The sequence below is a fragment of the Astatotilapia calliptera genome, chromosome 17 (assembly GCF_964374335.1).
Source record: "Astatotilapia calliptera chromosome 17, fAstCal68.1, whole genome shotgun sequence".
Classification (NCBI taxonomy): domain Eukaryota; kingdom Metazoa; phylum Chordata; class Actinopteri; order Cichliformes; family Cichlidae; genus Astatotilapia; species Astatotilapia calliptera.
In genome coordinates, this window is record NC_137438.1 from 29,838,505 (window position 1) to 29,855,862 (window position 17,358).

The 17,358-nt window shown below is 41.6% G+C and overlaps 1 protein-coding gene and 1 long non-coding RNA gene across 3 annotated transcripts in view; one reads left to right on the plus strand and one right to left on the minus strand.

Annotated features, from left to right (window-relative positions):
* Window positions 1–1,789: 1,789 nt before the first annotated feature.
* LOC145421535 (uncharacterized) lies at window positions 1,790–6,816 on the minus strand. Its single transcript, XR_013902922.1, has 2 exons — window positions 6,681–6,816; window positions 1,790–1,829 (listed from the first exon to the last, which is right to left on the minus strand). It is a non-coding gene; the product is annotated as an uncharacterized LOC145421535 (long non-coding RNA).
* Window positions 6,817–6,837: 21 nt separating this feature from the next.
* plxna4 (plexin A4) overlaps window positions 6,838–17,358 on the plus strand; it is a 238,507-nt gene continuing 227,986 nt past the window's right edge. Inside the window, exon 1 of one of the 2 annotated variants that reach the window (XM_080291962.1) lies at window positions 6,838–6,959. The gene's annotated coding sequence lies outside the window, so the exon portion shown is untranslated. Of the gene's footprint in view, window positions 6,960–8,564; window positions 9,213–17,358 lie in introns of those variants that run through there. The other variant, XM_026146292.2, reaches the window with a different exon arrangement.

Here is a 17,358-nt window from a genome sequence, read left to right on the forward strand (position 1 = left end):
GCATGAAAACATCCTTAGAAATTCAAACATCTCAAGAAAATAATATGTGGAGATGTGGGCCTAGAAAAATAAAAATGAGTGCATTTAAAAGAGAAACTGGAAGGAGTAATAGTAATGGTGTGCAATGTGGAATGGTGCCAGCTGATACTGCACTGAAAGCTTCTGGTCAAGCTGGTGAAAGGCACTGCCGATAGATTATAGCCACAGACCACAGCAATGGATTCCCAGAACTGCTGCTGTGTTTGTGTGAGTTTGTGCGCAACAAAAACCAAAGGAAAGATCCTTTAAAAACAAGTTCTCACTCAAACTGAGTAGACTCTGGGTTCTTTTTTAGCTTCACTTTCCTCGTGAAAAAGACACAAACACTGTTATCATTTTATTGGCTGAAAAAGGACTTAAGGTCATGACACAACAAACCAATAGCGGCTTGTTTGGCACCAATGGGGGGGGGGGGGGTTGTTTGGCTGTTTGAACATATTGAATCTGCAGGAGAGACAGTTTCTGAAGGGGATGGAAGAGATGCAAAACGCCCCTTCTTGACAATACAATGTTAAATTTGTCTCCAAAACACCACACAAAGAGGTACGTGGACAGGTGTACTTTGCATTTTGGCCAAATGGGAATGAGAATGGAAACAGTAGTGGATTTACATTTCTATAGTGCTTTTCTTGTCTTACTGACCACTCAAAGCACATTAGAGTAAAAGCTACATTTAGCCATACATTCATATAGCACTTAATTCTATATACTTTAAGCACTTTATCTGCCTGACATCCATTTACCCTAATATGCATATCTTCAGCTGAACTGGAGCAGCTGTTTAAATAAATTGTACAAAAGTTTTAGCTAGCTGCTCTATCCATTTAGCTAAAACTGTTTATAGCTCATTCTGTTCCATAGTTCTTATAAAACTTTTATACAGTAGTTTTGCTGGTGGGTTTCTGTGTTTCGCAAGCTGTTTGTAACTTCTAAGGTTTTTGAATCGTAAATCTCAGACATCTGCATATGAATATGCAGAATCTGCGGGGAAGCAAAAAGATATTTGAACTGAAAACTTTATATTATCTGTTTGCATTCTGTTTTATAGACTGTAGTATTGACTGATCGAGAACAAATGTAGCCATAATGCAATCTCTAACTATTTCTAAATACATTTTTTGTTGCTCAACCAAATAATTTAAATGCCCATCCAAAACTGACCACACAGGAACTTCCTTGACCATGCGCCTCTTAAGTATGTATTTTGAGCAATAAAAAAATAAGACTGCTTAAATTTACAGTAATTGTACTTGGACTACAAACTTGGATTTAAAGATCAGTCACTTCCTCTCACAGCTGCAGAACAAACATTCATGAAAAAATGGATAATTGATTTTCCACCAATGACAGTTTGAGTAACATTATTCAAACAGGTTTTCAATTAACCTCCTTTTGCGTGCATTTTTTGTAAGTTAGGTATGAAAGAAAGAAATTGAGATGATACAAAAAAGGAAGGAAAAAAGATGTTAGATCTTACGAGCAATGCAATAACCAAACAATCACGTGTGTAATGGACAAATCAGGAAAATCTCAGATCGTGTTCTATTATTTTTTTATGTCAAAGGTCTCAGTTTTATACTCTTTGTAATACTTGTACAAGTTACAATTAGGTATAGTTGCAGTCGTAAAACTGGTATGTATATAAAGGCATACTAAAGAATGATGTTAACAGAAAAACCGCGAGGTCAACATGAGCCACACTTTATTTTATCACTGCATGCATATAATGTGTCCCTGGTTTCCATCCGCCTGGCCATCTGCAGTGCACATCCCAGTGGAAGAGTTTAATTCTGGGGGGACAAAAAGAAGCACGGTCAGGGTGGCTTTGTCTGGATCTCCATGGACATGAGCTTGACTCTCCGGAGAAATCGCTGGCATAACATTGATTCACCTGGCCCTGGAGTGTGCACAGACACACACACATATGCACACAGCTATATGGACAGACAGACAGGCAGCTGCTAGCTTGATGGGGAGGCTGAAGGTACATGGATGAATAAACACACACATACACACACAAACGACATGATGGAATAAAAACTGAAACAAACTAGCGCACACATTTACACCAAAAGCAGAAAGTCATCAATATGCAAACTAACTAATTATATGACTGAGTGACATATTCAACACGCGCGTCCGTCCACACCCACGCACTGGCTCACGCACATGCACTCACACACACAGAAATGTCAGCTTCAATATAATTTACTATCCAGTAACTCTTGATACAGACAGAAAATTGAAAACCTATTTACAATCCAAATCAGCGGGGTATCAGTGTCATTCATTGCGTCCATAAGACACATAAAACTTCATTAGGTCAGAGACGCACTAATAGATTTCCTACAAAATTGAGATATCGTGGATGAGGCTGACACAGCCACTGTTTCAGTGTGATTTAAACCAGGATGAAAAAAAGGGGCTTTGAGAAAGTGAAGGGAATGGGCAGACACTTTTATGAAGACGGACACAGTAAATCTGGCAATGCCACTGGCAGCTCATAAATAACATCATCTCTGGAATAGAAATGACTTGTAAATTGACCATAAAGCACATATATACACACTTTAGAATATGTGTGATTTAGCAGGCTGAAGTATTCAGGGATATGCTGCAGCAGAAGAGTGATGAATGTCTATTCTGTTGGTGATACAGTTCATACGGATGTGTGCGGATGCGTATGGGTTTTTTAAAGGGGAAAGGGGGAAGACCCCTGGGAACAGTATACCACTGAGGGGTGATCCCTGTATCCCCAAAGGCTTAAGATAAACCTAGTACAGCTGTGTTTAAAGGGGTTCACTGAGTTAATTCAAGGGACACTGGGACACATTACTGGCCTATGCTTAGACACACACACAAACATCGTTTTCAGCAAGATGAGGAGAGCTGCTGAAATAACGCTGTGCCAGCTGGCAATGGGATCCACACAGACACGCACACACACGCGTGCACGCACCTCCCTCCAACCAACTTGACTGCATTAAAAAGGAGGCTTCATCAAAGCCATTCATGTTGCCTCCATAAGTCATCATCTCATTTGCAAGACAAATGGGGAATTCAGATTGGTCAGTGCATTTTAATAAAGAGCCAAATACAGAGATAGGATCCTCTCTTTCTCCTTTGCCCTCGTGGATAAAGGCTTTTAAACTGCAGTAACACATTTCATAAACTTTTGATATACCAATATTCAAATTCATGGTTTAATACTACCAAGCACTAACCTTTCCCATATAGCCATATATTCTAATTCAGTTTTCTGAGCAGAATCATCTGCAGCTCAACGTGGCAAAGACCAAGGAATTGATAGTGGACTTCAGGAAGACCAGGAAACACTTGACCCCTGTTTCAATCCAGGGGGTCAGTGTTGACATTGTGGAGGACTATAAATACCTTGGAGTACACATTGACAATAAACTAGACTGGGCTAAAAACACCACAGCACTTTACAGGAAGGGCCAGAGTCGTCTCTATTTTTTGAGGCGACTGAGGTCCTTCAACATCTGCCAGAAAATGCTCAGGATTTTCTATGAGTCCGTTGTAGCCAGTGCAATCCTCTATGCTGTTGCATGCTGGGGGAGCAGGCTGAGGGTCGCAGATGCCAACAGACTCGATAAACTGATTCGTAAGGCCAGTAATGTTGTGGGGATGGAGCTGGACTCAAGGTGGTGTCGGAGAGGCGGATGCTGTCCAAGACAAAGACAATGTTGGATAACACCTCCCACCCACTCCATGACATGCTGGTCAGTCACAGGAGCACGTTCAGTGAGAGACTGAGATTACCGAAAAGCACCACTGAACGACACAGGAAATCATTCCTGCCTGTGGCCATCTCCCTGTACAACTCATCCACTTAACACACTGGTTACTGCTACAGCTACACCCTTCTTGCACGTGTTCTTTTTCAGCTATTTATTAATAAGTGACTTTTATGTATATATATATATATATGCCTGTATATATTGTGCTATTCTTAATTAGTGTATTGTCTGTCTTTGTTAATCTTTGTTTATAATGGAGCACTGTAACGAAAAATAATTTCCCCTAGGGATCAATAAAGTATTCTGATTCTGATTCTGAAAATCCCGGTTCTGGTTTAGAAGATACCAGGATCTTAGATTTATCTTATACATTGATTAAACACTGCATATAGGTTTACTGCACTGTTAGAACTAGAACCTGGTATACATTTAGTTGAAAAATATCAGAAGTAACTACACTCATTGGCCTCATTGTTAAGTACACCTGTTCCAGTGCACATTAACATAAATTCTGAGTGTTTCAGAAACTGCTGACCTGCTGGGATTTTCCCACACAACCATATTTAGAGAGAATAGTCTGAAAATACCCGGTGAGCAGCAGTTCTCTGACCGAAAGGATCTTGTTGATGCCAAAGGTCAGAGAAGAATGGCTGGACTGCTTTGAGCTGATAGGAAGGAAACAGTAACAAACTTTTTACAGCTAAGTTTTGCAGAAGAGCATCTATGAATGTACACAATGTCAAAACTAGAAGCAGTTTCGCTACATCAGCAGAAGACCACACCGAGTACTACTCCTGTCGACTAGGAACAGGAAACCAAGACTACAGTAAAAAAATGGAAAAATGTTGCCTGTTCTGTAGCAATCAGATGGTAGAGTCAGTCTTCTTTTGAATCAGCTGTTCAGGTTGCTGCTGCTCTAATAGTCTGTGGGATATTTTCTTGGCACACTTAGACCCACCACAATCTACATGAATATTATACACCCCTTTTATGTGACATCTTCTCATGACTGTTTCCAGCAGGATAAGACACCATGTCACAAAGCTCAAACTTGTTTCTTGAACATGACATGACCTTCCTGTATGCAAATGCCCTCCACAGTCACCAGATCTCGGTCCAATAGAGCACCTTTGGGATGTGGTGGAACAGGGGACTCACATCTTGGATGTGCAGCTGACAAATCTGCAGCAACTGTGTCATGCGATTATGCCAATATGGACCAAAATCTCAGAGGAATGTTTCCAGCACCTTGTTGTATTCATGCCATGAAGAGTTAAGGCAGTTCTGGATCCAACCCAGTACTACAAAGGTGTAACTAATGAAGTGGCTGGTGAGTGTATATGAACCAGTGTTTAATCTCATTTTTTTAAGCTGAAAAGCAAATATACTGCTTGGAAAAAATAAAAACTTAGCAAATGGTTAACTTAAATTGCTGGGAAAGACCGTTAATTATCTTTCATAGCTCCAAAGCAACTACTCACGGTCTTTGAAGTTGTTGTCCTTTTCTCAGCAACTACTGTACTAAGCTTGCTTATTCAACCTTGAATTTCTAACTGGCTTTAAACGAAGAGCAAAAACGATAAAGCAACATTGCTCAAAGCAAACAAATATTGTTTGGATAATAATCTCGAGGCAACCAATAAATGTAAACTTATTTTGTTATTTAGCTCTGAGCTAGCTAAAGTCTCATAAACAGATGCATAAGAATCACCAGCACCAGTTTGCTTTCACGGAAAACTGTAGATATTAAAGTATTTTACTTTACGCATGTCTGTCATTTATGTAAAAACACCCTGTATATTTAAGATGTCAAGACAAATATGTCCTTGGGTTTAATCAATATGTATATGAACATGCAGAACACAGAAATGATTGCACTCCTATGATAAAAAAATAATAATAATTACAACCCTATTATCATTTGATCCCAGCATGTTTGATCTGAACACAGACCATTGCCCTTTACATTAATTTCAGAAGGTCACACGATCCTGACCCTTTCACAGAATGACTATTGTCACTGTAGATTGCAGCACTATTGATTTGCTGTGCTTTGAAAGTTATCTGATTATTGAGCTCCACAGACTGTTGATTTAGCTCTGCTGGCACTGAATAATTAAATGTGGCCAATAGGTATGTCAGTATCTATGCTTTTCATCCTCTAAATGACCTCAAAATCTGACATGAAGACCGGAGTATTACAAATGAACACATTTTCAAATCTGCTGCTTTTCCAAAGAGATTTTTTGTAAACCATCACCACCCAGCAAAACAAAGACATTGGTTTTATTGCTTAAAATGATTTACAAGGGGTAACTTTTCCTCCGAGGTATCGCTGAATTCTTGAATCTAAAAATCACTTCTTTTTTTTTTTAATAAACCATCCCCCCCCCCCCCCCCTTTTTTTGTATTGATTTTTAACTTTTCAAGAAATTTTAACCTGTTAAATAGCAAATTTAGGACGTACAAAGCACAAAACTATGGTGCATCTGGCCACAGATTCTGATAAGTGTATTCAAACTCTTGGAAAAAGTCAAAAAGACTTTGAAACGAATGGATGTCAGGGTTAATTGCATTGAATGTGTTAAACCTTGTATTCCCATCTGGTGCAGTACTGAAGCCTTTAATTTTCTACCAGTTATTTGGTTTGGTTATTGCTCCATACAAGATTGCATACAAGTTTCTACTCATCCACTTACCTGCACCACCGAATTTACCAACTACACCTGTCATTGGCAGTTTAAAACTATTAATTGGCTCAGCTGTGTGTGTCTACCTTGTATGCCATAAAGATTGGGGCAGTGTTTCTGTCAATACACAAATCCAACTGATTACGGTGAGAGCATTTAAAATCAGATAAACCGTTTTTAACTTTCAAACCTTTACTCTGGCATTATGCTTTCAGTTTCCTCATGAAGGATGTGGCTCTGGTCGAAAATCACCAGTGAATATGGGCTGTCTGTTAATGGGGAAGAGCGCCCCACCAACACAAGCTCCAGGAGGGGTGGCACACCGGGCCCAGGTGTTGCCAGTATTGCTGATTGCCATCAGTCACCCCTCCCCCACCAGCGGCACCAGCAGGAGAAGCAGCTACACATAGAGCAAAGAATGTCCCAATATGCACATTTTTCTTTTCCCCGCAGTAAGGCAGAAGTTTGGGTGAGAGTAAAGACCAAGACCATATGAAGCAGTTATTACTAATCCTGCACGACTGTTTAAATTGCTCTATCTGCTCAGACTAACATGTTTAGTGTTGTAATACTGCCACCGTAATGCTGTAATTCTGCGTTGACTCTCTACAGTAGATGTGCCGTGTTTCTGTTTCCGCTCGCTTAATTTACAGGCAGGAATAAATGACGTTCGTAGGTAGTAGATCATTATAATGTAGTTTTCTGGGATGTTTGTGTTACATTCGTGCCACGTTAATGTTCTGGTACAACTTTTTTTTTTTTAAAGATTAAAAACGCTACCGCAAACAACAGTCACAAATGGCCACACACCGTTGCAGAGTCGCCGAAGCACTTACAGCCTTCATTTGTGTTTGTCACCGTCAGTGGCTGTAAAGTTTCTCTGGCCTGTAGGTGGGGCTCTGATGCAGTGTTTCAAAGCGAGGGACCTCTCTTGGAAGCGAGAGCACGGAGGGAGGGAGATGAGGAAAAGAGGGAGAGGATGCTGCAGCAAGCGCCAAACCGCTCTATACGACCCCTAAACGCATACCACAGGATTAGACATTAAACAAGGATGCATGCCATAGAAACGAATTTTTACTCCCCACAAGTTCTTTGAATAGCTAGCGCTCGTCTTCATTATGATTTTTGCCAGATCAAATCAAATTCTAATATTTAAGACCACCGAGGAACATTTTAAAAGTTATCTTTGAACTGGAAATATTAATCGAAAGAAGCCTGGGCAGGTTCCTAGTGTGCAAAATTCAGTCGATGATGATGATGGATTTCTTGTGAATTCTCTATATGAATATAAGGCAGCTATTTTATGGAAAAAATGCATTATTCCAGCACCCACGCTGCTTATTCCTGATTACATAATTAGGCTTTTCGAATATTAATGGATCAAAACGTAGGGATGGGGGGGGGGGGCTCCTGAGGCACGTTTAAAGATCATCAATGAAAAAAAAATGCAATGCAGGTTCTAATCCCCCACATCTATGCAGGATTCGTAATTATGCTGCTGTGGTGCCCAATCTTTATCTTTAAATGATCCTGCGATTAGGTATTCAAATCCGATGATCTGATCATTTCACCCCGGTATTGTAGCGTATTTGTGTTAAATTCCCCTTTGGCATTGCCAAATCCCATTCTCAACGGGATGAATGCATTACATAAACCGTCTGCTGGCTACGGGACCCATACCTAACTGTATAAACCTCTATTTTAACAAGGCACGGGCTCCATTTAATCCCACATCATACCACATTTATTTTATTTTATTAGGTGGAAAATATACCTTTCGAATTGCTTATCTCTTAAGCTAGGAAATGTACTTTTTTTTTCTTGTTTAGAGATGCTGACGCCTACAAAGCAACTACACAGGACCCCATATGGGGAGTTGTCACACTTCCTATAGTCTCATATTGATAATCGTGATGATGTGTGCTTTTATTTGTAGGCTTTACGCACTCGGTGTTATTATTATAGACATAGTTGCCAAGGTCTTAAAATGTAAAGAAAACACTCTCCACTTCGCCTCCAATCTAAGAGGTTACTGCCGGCAAGTCATGAACCTTGGTGAAAACAGTCGTCTTTTACAGCGGACGAAGCTCCGTGCACTAAGTCCCTCCCGGCTTGGAGATTCGCTGTGAAGCTGCAAACTCCGAGGCAGCAGCCTACTTCTCTCTCTCTCTCTCTCTCTCTCTCTCTCCTTCTTTCTCTCTCTCCCTCCAGCTCTCTCTCTCTCTCTCGCACTCCGCTGCAGCACCCTTAGCACCTCAGTTGAGCAGGAGCACCGCACTGAGTCACATCTATACACACACGTTCTCTGCACGCACATACACGCACACATACGCGCACACAAGCACAGCCTCCTGCGGTATCCCATACGGCGCAGCGGCTTTTCCAACGGCATACCAAGTGCGTCCTCGCCGGGAGATGGGAGGTGCGGCTCCCGGGTCTCAGAACACTCTGAGAGGCTTAGTAGAGTCCTGCTGATCGGGGATGCTGCTGGAAGTCCGCTGCTGTTTCTTTCTCCCGTGCAGGAATCGCTTCTAACTACACCTTTACCGGGGATTTAAAGTGGACAAGCCGTCTGATCAGGATATAACATTACTCTAAGCATTTCATTTTTTTGTGAGGGGAAGGGGGGAAGAGTAGAAGGAGTTGGGATTGCTCTGGACGTGCCTCTTATCCGCAGTGTCGATGCGGCTGCGGCTGTGAATGATATCTGCATAGATTACAGGTAAGGAACGAGGCTTGTCACTGCGTTAGTTCCCACAACCGGGACTTATATTTGCAGGCTGTGGTGGGCATCATAGCCGGGTTTGAGGTTCCCCACTGCACCAGCCAGGTGACAAGAGGCGTGTTGCACCTGTTCTAGCTGCGCCATGCCCGCTCTGCGCACTCCGATAATCGGTCGGATTTTGTTTTTAAAATCCATTTGGATCGTCTCATTATATCCCCGAGGAAGAATTGTAGGATAAAACCCCCCAACAAATTCTGCAATTTGTTTTAACTTGGGACCTCAAGTTGACCGAGTTTCCTCCGTTTTCATTGGCTATTCGTACCCTTCATCCCATGTGAGCGACGGAGAGGTGCGTACCCAAATTGTGCTCGTTCCTCTTGCAGCGGTAGCTATGACGGTTCAAAACGATATTATTTGTAGGGGATTCCGCGTCGGTTTTACGCAGTGTCTTCGGAGGATGAAGCAATGTGTAGGACTGGTATGTAGTGGCGCTCAGACTCCTGGACCAAAATTAAGATATTGGAGGTGGCTGAGCTTTACGAAATACAAAGATGGAAATGGAAAACTACCCGATGTTTTATTACATATGGTATTTATTCATTTCTGTGGCCTTAACAAAAAGTTAACACCTTTCTCAAAAATTTCTGTCAAAGTTCTTTCAAAAAGTTATTTAAACCGTTCAGTATTGGAATATTTCCTATTATTTTAGGTTTCCACGCAGGGCTGAGTGTATGCAGCCTGACCCTGTTCAGGCACGCTGCTAAAGAACTTTTCTAAACAGTTTCACTGTGGCACAATCCAGCATGTGCATATCACAATGTTTAGTTATTTTGTTCGTTTAATTGCGCTTTCCTGACGTTTTTGTTTTTTTTTCTTATCTACGGTTTGTCAGCTATCTCAACCTGCAGGAAAACCCACGTTAATGTGCCTCAAACTGAACACTGGGACATTTCTCCCCGTGCGGACCCACGATCGTAGGTTCCGTCGTGGAAGCCTGAAGGCTTTTGAACTTGACCGATGTGGATAGAGCACTGCGGGATGTACTTCACGTTAGGTTTAGACGAAAAACCTGACTACATGGCATTTGGTCTCTCGGGTAGCAGGCTACTCAGTTTAATGTAACTTTATCTTAAGGCTTGGATTTTATGTTAGCACTTTCATTTTCATGTCGGAGCACACCACGGGTATGATTTAGGGCTAAACTTAAAAAAGGATTAAGGGATCATTTCAATTGCTTTGATGTCGTAACAAAAGAAGACACTAAAGGCGCATTTATGACATTGTTGTCTTTGCCACAGGCACTTTTACTCGCTTAAATGATATTCAAGCCTTTTTATGTTGAGTAGCTTATAAACCCAGCTGTGGCTGTCTGGAGTGCTGATTGACCTGCCGAGAGAAGATTCCAACAATAATCCACAAGAATAGATTTTTCTCATGCTTTCACTTTTCGTAGATCACATGCAACAAAGTCAGTGATAGAGTGATGAGAAAATTTTCTCTCATCACTTAAAGATATTCAGCGTCTTGAAATAGTGCATGTAGTTCTGATAACAGCAGCTTGTGGCACTTTGCTGTCAGCACATTGGACTTAGTCTAGATTTTGGTTGTACACAAGGTAAATCATCCCCTTTGGCTCAGCCTTGTTGTGGGTCACTTGAAGCGATTTCTAGAGATTTAAGCAAACTGTGCAGCTCTTCAGTCTCCTCCATCCATCTCCTGCTCCACTGCTTTCTCCTTCCTCCCTTTCCTTCCTCCCACCCTCCATTGCACCTCGTGCACGGAAAGCAGCTTCTGCAGCCAACCAAAAATGCAGATTTGTAGTACAGCATCCACAGTGAGCACTCTGAGCTCCTCTACTGGTTTTCCCCTCCCTCTATCCACCTGCTCTCCACACTCACTGCATCAATTCAGTGTTGCCCTTCAAGTCCCTACTTGATGTTACCCTAATGTAAAGGAGTGCGGCAGCATTTTTACACAACTATCTCGCAAAATTGTACTTCTAGTTGTGTTTTTGATGAGCTCACCAAAAGTCTCATGCTTGTTCAGTGCAAGAGGATGGCTGAAGGGACGAGGCTATGTGCTTTACAGTCCATGAGGGGCAGTGTGGCTCATAGGATTAAGTGGATTGATTGAGCCCATGTACATGGCTGACGCTGGCATTAATTTTGATTTTGTCTCAGTTCCTACAGTGAATTATGTGTTATTGCAAGTTGAATAAGTGACTGTGAAATAGTTGTTATACACAATGTTTTATGACATTTGCTTAGCTGTGCTGTGGGTTTGGAAGGTAGTGAAGTGACTGAAATTCATACATTTGGCAAAGAGGGCAACATTGGCATCAGAGTTCACCCGGTTCTTTAACTACTAATTAAAGCAAATGAATACAAAAATATGTCTCTTTACTGATTAGTCGTCCACTAACTGGTGTTTTAACTATCTGTGGTGGTGAGGTGGTGAACAGCAACATGCATACAGGAAAAATGCATTCAGCTTATTCTTCTGCGCTTTGCGATTTAGGCTGGAAGACAGCCTTCTGTGTTTTGTTTCCCCAAAACATGCATTCAGAATATGCACATCTATCTTGTTTCTGAATGTTCCCATTTTTTACTCAAATTGTCTGTGCGCTCAGCTGCTGTCAAGGTCTTAAGGCAAAAAAAAAATTGATCCCTGAGCAATTTGCGAGTCATCTGTGTTCAGCCTCCTTGCCCTTCGGCCAAATTCCAGCTCAGTCCTAAATTCTTAGCTCTCAGAGCACTTGGCAGTACTCATTCTCATTCCTTCCCTTCCCGTCTGTTTCCCTTTCTCTCGACGTGTTGTCCATCAAGGCCTGCCTATAGGAATTGAAGCAGCATCCTTTATCTGCCTGTAAGCGCCTCATATTGACATACAACCCCCGGTCTGTCGGCCAGTGTTACGGCTAGAGGGCTGGGGTTTGGACCCGGAGAGCACAGCCTTGTCAATATTATGGCTTGCTAATGGATAAACTCTCACTCCAACCTTGGCAGTAAAAGACGCTCATAGCAGTTTGGTAGCGGTCCGCTTGCAAGAATAGGCTCCATAGAAAATCTTTGCAATGTGTTCGTGTCAAGGGGGGGGAATTGTGAATGAATATGAGTGGGAACTCTTAGTAAGATTTGCTGTAGCGATATAAATGCCTGGTAGCAGTGTAGACCCAGCGGAAGTGTGCTTGTGTGTCTCTGTGTGGGTGTGAATGATGCATCTGTGACTGGCTGGCGAGGTCCTATATGAATACTCGGGTCACAGAGACGTATCGTCATGTCAGACTGAATGATGTGTCTGTGGATTGGACCTGAATGGAGCTCTCTGTTTGTTCTTGTTCTTTTTCTGTTGCTCTCTTTCTCACTCCATGTCTCTCTCTCTCTTTCCGTCGCACTCACTCACTCATACACACTTACAACCCTGTGGGCTGCGACAGGACTACCAGACACAGGCTTGTGTCCAATTAGACTCCCTCCTCTCTCATGCCACCAAACACCACCGAGGAGATTGCAAATTGTATTTCCATGTCACCAACTGTTCTCCCCACTATAATCTGTCTCCCATATTTTAGGACAGTCGGAGACATGTTTCTTTAACAAGAGAGGCAGGGATAGTATAAAATTGGAAGAAATATTTTTCGGTGTCTATTAATCCCTTCTTACTTGATCAAAGTTAGATTCTCTTGGCTTACTGGAGCGTGATAACCTTTTTCTTTGTTCAGGGTGAGTGCAATACATGGTGTTACACTTTGAATTATCATTCCATTGATGCATAAAACCCATCTTTGTTATCTTGTCTGTATGGACATGACCTTGGAGTAAGCTTAAAATCTGGTATGCAATGTGTGATTGGGTTTTAGTTGACACTGAAGATGCCATCTCTGACTGACGGCCTGATGGCTTTAATCTAAATTCCAATTTAGAGCGGGTGGGTAGATTCTATGCTACATTAAGGGAATAATTGCTTACAAGTATGTAATTAACCCCCCTTTTTTTTTTAATACACTGAAGAGGTGCATATTGATGTTTGCACAGCAATAACAGCAGAGATATCAAGTGAGGATCTCCAAACAATAGGCGTCGTGAATTCTGTGGGGAGAAATCAATACATGTCACCGCGTCCAGTTTAATGAGAATCTTTGTTCTCTCTGAATAGTTTAGCCGTTATATGCGGAAGAAGAACATGTGAGTGCATGTGTGTATGTAGACACATACCGTAGTCAGCATCTTGGCCACAGAGTCCTATTAAGCCGTTGCATGCCTTTATAATGGACCCCAATCCATGTACACGCTACTGTATCACAGTCGCACCACTTTTTATTTTCTCCTTCCAGGCTTCTATCATGCTTTCTTTCATCTTATTACTCAATTCTCCTCTCTCTCCTATGGTTTCTGCCTCTAGCACTCTCCTCCCATATCTTTCTGCCACACTCTAAGCTGCCAAGCACATAACTTTATCTTTGTGTATTTGTGTGTGGGGATGGGCAGAAAAAAAATCCAGACTGTTGTGTCATTGGAATGACCTATGAAGAAGGATATAAACCGAGAAGGAGACATGGGATGTTGTTTTAGATGAGAATCGGGGAGATGTGGAAAGTCACCGACGTATCAGTGGGTTTGCCAGACTGCTCCTTTTGATAAGACCATATTAAGCGTTTCTCCCAGGTTTCTATGATTCATATGGAGCCGTGAGTCTGATGTATAAACAGCTCTCTTTGATGCAGCAGCAGATGACACGCTGTGGCATATTGGCTCTTATGCCTGTGTGTGCCAAGCCGAGCATGACAAGCAGTAAATTAGTTTTGTTTCAGATGCATGAAATGATGAGAAAATTGCAGACGGTCTTAGGGCATTTTTTTTCCCCTTAGCTATCTCTCATTTACTCCTTCACCGAGGCCTCAAGTCCACGCAAGGATTAGGCGCCTAATGGTGTTTTAATCATGCCTGTTGGAAGAATGGGCGTGCAAGCATGTACGCATGTTCTATGAATCCATTTTTGACAAAATCTTCTCAATATTTTTCATGCAACCAGTCATCATATGAAAATTTATCTCATTATTCAGTTCTTCGAATAACAAGTTTTGTTTTAAGTGAGCATGCAATAAGAAACTATGCTTTTATAGTATGTTTTTTATAAGCCAAAATACAAGTATGTTGTTTGTGAGTCCATGGATCATCCTCTCGAGCAACAGCAGGGCTGTCAGTTTGTTGTAGCAAAGGTTATTGGTAGCATGTTTGTGCTTGACACTCTCGTCCCTACTCCGCTTTGACTTTATTGCTATCATAGCTCTGGATTGACCTCAATAAGTGCTGTTCTTTAGAAAAGTTAACATTTCAGCTTGAAAAGAGAATCCCTGCTTACAGCGCTAGGTACTAAAAGAGGTCAGCGGTTTCTTTTGGGATGTGAGCAGTTAAAGTGTTAGCTTTTTTTTAGTAAGTAATGAGAAGTAGACAAATATTTCTTCCAGCTTTTTGGTAAATGCATGTCTGGTAAATCTTGGAGTACATAACTTATGGAACAGAATTATGTAAATAAACTAGACAAAACAGGCAATTGTAATCAGCTACATTTCTTAGAATGGAATTTTATAAAAATGGTAGTGATTAGAAATCCACTTTTGAATATGCTCTTTTCCACAAAGGCGTATCTTTTGACTAAATAGTCGCTCTGGTACTTTTTTGCAGTAATGCCTTCCTTTGGAATATTTCTGGACAACATGGGTCAACAAAGCTTTCGAGGAAAATTTAAGTGCAACACAATCCAGGGTACAATTTCATAAAGGCAAATCCACATCTAGACAGGCAGCACTCATTTGCCAGTATGCGATCAAATTTTGAGCATTGTCCTTGATTGGTTCTCTTGTTTGAATTTGCACCGCCTCTTGTGTGCCTGTCAAATCAGTCTGTATTGCTCTAAGCTACTTGAGTCTGCCAAGCCTGCGAGCAGCCTACCGCGCCAAGGCAAGTGGCAATGTCTTTGGACCAGAATGTCTTTCAGTGCTGGAAATTCAGCAATATTTTTCTTTTTGGAATCCAAAAAAGACTCTGCGGCAATGCTGCAGTAAAGTACACAGAAAGCAGTATTACTATATATTTGTTGAGATGACCGGAGTATTTAAAGTTAATATGTCTCGCCATTCTTGTCGCCCCCACACACTCTCTGTTCTGCTCTTTCTTGTACCCTCTCTCTCTCATTTCCTGTCTGCTGTGAGTGTTGGCGGTGTCAGGGGGCATCAGTATTCAGCGTCACCACAGTAATTGTGAAACAGTGGGTTCAGAAAGGACCCCTGCTGTTCTATAGCCAGAAGGCTGAAGGGAGGATCTACTTTACTGTAATACCCTCCCCTACATCACCCACCTTATTCTGTCTCCCCCTCCCCCCCCAGGATATATCATAGTCTAGCAGCATAATGTTGGGGATATTAAGGAGAGACTTAACAAGGCTTACATTGGGTTTTGTGTTATTCTTCTCTCTGTGTGCTACTCCCTTTTGAGTTTGGGATTTTGCCTTCCTTGAGTATATTTTATTTTCTTCTGCTGATGGGATTTGGAATGGCTCGTGTCTGTGCAAATGCAGTGATTGACTCTTAGCCAAGGCCCAATTCTCGCCAACTGCTGTGGTGAACAATTTGTTGCTCTCCTGGAATAAAACCCTTTTTCCTTTGTCATTCTTTTAAGTCTCTGACTTTCGGTGTGATCGTATTGATTGCTTTGATTAAACTTTTCCGAAAAGCGATGATAGGACATGCACCTCACCTCAGCTATTTATCTGCTAATTATCTGTTTGGTTTACTTTCCTCGTTGTCACGCTTTCCCTGTGATGTTGGTGGGACTGATGATCATTAACTGATTTAATGAAATCTTTCTGCATGCTGGAGCTCAGTCAAATGAGGTCCTGTTAAATCTTTCCCCTATAGTCACTCACACCGTCCTTACCTGCTACCCACACAACTGTTCCTATGGCAACATGATTTGTCAATTGAGAACCCCTTCACAGCAATTGTAATTACTCATATGCTTACCTTGAAAAATAGTAAGCGGCATTAAGGCAACACGGATTGTTGATTCTCTGAGCTTCTTACCTTTCATATGACACCAAAAGGAGATGGAACATCATCTCTTAATATATTAATCGGAAGATCATTGATGCTTGTTGATATTCTAACCAGTGATGACTGTGTCACTGTAGATATTGATTGGATTGGCTGAGTCTTGTTAGTGGCTGCTGGAGTGTTTGTAGTCTGGCACTTGTCATACCCTTAGGTATTTTTTTCCCATCCTTCCATCTTGAGCAGAATGGACCAAAGGGCCGCAGCTATCTTTTATTGATTAGTTAGAAAAATGATTGACACACTGGAAAGAACTTTTGGTAAGCTTCAAGGTAGTGCTAAGAGAGTAGGGAAACTCAGCTGGAAAAAACCTGCTGACTGAGATGGTGGATATTGCCGGGTATACCTTTGCCATCAGGGAATACCTTTAACAAAAAGCAATGTACATGGTGTGCAACAATGTTTAGGTCAGTGGTACATGTCAAACTCCACATGATGGCCAAGGCCTAAGGTTTCTCAGCTAAACCTTTGCCCAGGGCGTGATACGATCTCTGCTGGCTTTCCTTTCTTTTCATATTGTATCCTGCTGCTATTTTTTTCCAAGGAAATGATACACCCACCTGTGGCTTTCCACATGACATAAAAAATGTGTTTTGATCCATGGTTCAGTTCTTTTGCTGACATGGCCATTGTAGAATTTGTAGGTGGTGAACAGGAGTCAGCATGTGCATGATGACGAGGACAAGCCTCCTATCCATACATGCGTAAATGAGCTATATTTACATTATAACCAGTTGTTTTTGGTTCAGCTATTTTTGCTAGGTACTAACCACTGCAGCAAACGAAACCTGCTGTTTTAGAGATGCTGTGGCTGAGGCAGCAAATCATCATCACTTTGCCCCTCAGAGTTGCTCAGATCCTCATACTTACCTATTTTTCCTCCTTCTAACACATTGACTTCAAGAGTTGACTATTCACTTGCTGCCTAATATATCCCACAGTTTGGTAGGTGCCACTGTAACAAGATAATCAATGTTCTTTACTTCACCTGTCTGGTTTTAATTCTGTGGCTGATTTGGAGCATATAGAGCCTTT